The sequence below is a fragment of the Morone saxatilis genome, unplaced genomic scaffold, assembly GCF_004916995.1.
Source record: "Morone saxatilis isolate NCDOM2014 unplaced genomic scaffold, NCSU_SB_2.0 Contig23, whole genome shotgun sequence".
Lineage (NCBI taxonomy): Eukaryota > Metazoa > Chordata > Actinopteri > Moronidae > Morone > Morone saxatilis.
In genome coordinates, this window is record NW_023339796.1 from 12,532,346 (window position 1) to 12,535,976 (window position 3,631).

Below are 3,631 nucleotides of genomic sequence, written 5' to 3' on the forward strand. Positions count from 1 at the left end.
AACAGAGCCACTGTTGTTATTTTTTGTTCATTAAAATGTAAAAAAGTACACAGGATTTATTGTTTAGTTTTTTTCACCTTGGCATCAACATTGGTATCGACTACTAAATTTCTGGTATCGTAAAATGCCTAGCCAAAACAGTAATGAATGAAAATGTTCATTAATCCATTTAGAATTAAGAATTTCAACCACAAACACCAGAAAAACACAAACGGATGCACACTTTGAATCCCTGTATCGCACAATAATACGTTTTTACGTAATTTTGTCTAAAATCAAAGTGACAGTGACAGTGAGTAATTCTTTTGATTGGGTTACATATGTTCACTGACAGGCAGGCAATTTGTCATCAGTTTGTCGGGCATATGTATTGAGCTTTTGGTGTTCCCTTCTATAAAGGTCGAGTCATCACTGACCAGCAATCTGTCATCCAGTCAGCTGTTTAAAAAGTGGTCCCAGATGTACATCTGCTTTAAATTTACAAGAGCTTGATTAATGGCTTTTTTGACATTGTTAAACTAGAGTTTCATTGATCGGAAATGCTGATTTTTTGATTGACGGGATGATTAATGAGCATACAGGTTTAAATTGTGACAGAGTTATATGACACGTTGCCCATATCCTGAAACATTTTCAGTCATTTATGAGCAGAAATTTGCTCATAATATCACAACTAGTCTAAACAACCCCTGAATTATTGAAAACAGAACTTGAAAGGTAGTGTTACTTGTTCTACGTTTGTGCAATCAATCACTTTGACAAGATGCCACTTTAATCAAAGGCTAGATATTTCATTTGTAACCATACCCTTCATATCCTGTACCCTCCAACGGCCAAAAAATGAGATGACCAAACCTGAAGCTGTTTCATTAAAGGTGATTAAGGGGCCAGCTCTGTTGATGCGCCAACAGCAGGTCAGTTTTATGGCCAAACTAGGCAAATATTCAGAGTATAAACAAAATGCAGTTTGTCTTAAATTCACTGTCAAACAGCAGCTTCTTGTCTTTAATAGTTTCATAATGTCTAGCTGATTTTTGGGTGCAAGGACATTCCGGTCACAAAATTGTACCCGATTCATCCATTATGACTACCATGCATATCACACGACTTACACAACATTATTTTCAAAAGCCCCATCAAATCACCCACATGTATCTGGCTCAGACCTCCCACTAAAAACACAAGAGGAAACACTGCGGGGCAACACGGATTCTGGCCACACGTGGATCCTCTGAGAGCAACAAAAGATCAATGAGAGTGCTTCTTTTTTTTTTTTAAACAGCAGGGTTGTCCTCCAGCCAGAGGAAGAAATGATCTATGTAGATCTCATTAGCCCCCCATGATGACAGACGTACGACCAAATGATTAATGGCCAGCTGGAGAAACAGGAGAATTATTGACGTGACCTTTAGGGATGCCTCCGTTCAGGAGCTAACGTACCGACATGTCTTCCACTGAAATGATCTACTTTGACATTTCCATCTTTTTCTCTTTTGCCCCACCCCCCTTTCTCTCTCTCGCTCTCTCTCTCTGTCTTGAAAGCAGTTCAGAAAACCCGGACTTTTTTGGGCACTCTGGTTGTTTTTTGTATTTTAAAAGAATATGCAGAGAATTGAAAGAGTCCTGACATTCTGTGCAATAATTAATATCATTCTGTCCATATTACAGCAGTCTGTCCGTATTATTCTGTATTCACAATGTCTATAAAAGTGTTAAATTCACCTTTAATGAAACTGCGGTTGAATAGTCATCTGCCAATTGGATTTTATGAACACATCCTTTGTGGGGGGAAAAAAAAAAGTGAAAGTCAATAACGGTAGACAGTGTCATCTTAGATGATGAGGTTTTAATGATGGGGAGCCAACCAGTCACCTTTCCACAACCCCAGAGATAAAGGACCACTGACGGTGAGCAGGAACGTTGAAGGAATTAATTCAACATCTTGTGTGTGTGTGTGTGCGTGTGTGAGTGTGAGTGCGGTGGAAGGTGATGTAGATAACAAGCCAAGAAGAAACAAAAGGAGGAGAGGTGTGTGGGGAGGGAAGCAAGGGAAAAAGGGAGGACATAAGTAGACAATCTTTTCTGTTCAGTGTGCATTGAAGGAGGGACAATGAGAGAGACAAAGAGGTGAGGAGGGTATGGAAAAGTGGAGGAAGCTGGAAGAGAGGAGATGAAAATAGAAATATGCAGAGGAAAATGGCATGCATGGAGGGGAGGAAAGAGACAGATGGCAGATATAAGAGCTAAAAGACTGGCAAAGATGAAGATGAGGATATGGCAAGCAGCATTAATGAAGGAGGAGTGGAGGGTGGGAATGTTCACCGATCGGCGCCATTACAAACCCTCGCAATTAATTGGTTTGAACGAACACAGATGTTTGCATTCTGCCTTCGGCCCATGCTTATATCTCTGAACTTCTTTGGCTTCCTCTGGCAGTCCAGATCATAATCGATCGGGGGGCTGCTGCCCGATTTATCTAGCTCACTGTGAACATCCTGACCTACCAGCCTCAAGTGGACGGTCTCAAGAGCAGAAGGGCAATTGATTTCACTTTCTCCGTAGGAGGTGCATAAAGTAGTTTTAAAAAGTCAATGTGCAAAGCACACAAATGCGCACAAACAAAAAAACTAGCCATTTCAAATTTTTATCAATGCAAAAATGAGACTTCTGTTGAATTTAAACTATTTTTTCACACTCTATATACTGTGTGTTCGTGAACTCAATACATGACGAGTCTGAAACAACATTAAAATTGCAATGTTACACTTATTCTCATCTTAATGTTAAGACGTTGATTTTAAAAGGCAGTTTTTGCATCTTACTTCAACCACTTCGAAGCTTTGTCTTCATAAATATTTAGTCATATCTGCTTACTACAGCTCTCATGCAAAGCCTCTGATCATGCAGCACCACTTAATAAGTCAGGAAATGTCAAGGTTACAGGGAAAAGGTCTTGGACAAGCAGATTATAGGAGCAGCATATCAAGGGTTTGGATCAAATTCTGCACCACCTCTCAGCACAATCAGTTAAAAAAAGTAATAATGCAGCAAAAGAAAAGAATAGCACCTCAGCAGGAACACTGTCCAGAATCCAAACCAGCCTTAGGGAATAATTCAAACAATATATCGAAACCGTGAAAGATCGTTAACTATGCTGCAAGTGAAGAACGGGTCCTTGTTCAGACCAGCTCAGAATATTCAACTTTTAAAAGATTGTCCTATGTTTTATGCAGACGTAATGGAGGGAAGTCGTGTGGAGACTGCAATTATACCACATATTATTTAACCAACAATATGGACTATGATAATACAGCATGTTAAAATCACTCTTCTAAAATATACAATGAGGAAGAGAGTTCATCAATCTATCCTTTGAAGGAAACTAGACGAATGTTGTAGACCATTAACTGCAAATTGAGTATACATTACATTGTTGTTAACAATTTTCCAACGCTGAAGTTTTTAGATTGATTTTCCTAGCTTCCAGGAAGCTAATGGTTTTATTTTATTTCCATAAATTCTATAAAACAACATTTTCTGTCTTTATACTTTAGCCAAATTGTGTTACCATTTTCCGGACCTGCAGCTGTGGGCAAGGACAGAGATCAAAATTCTCCTTGGTGATGGATTC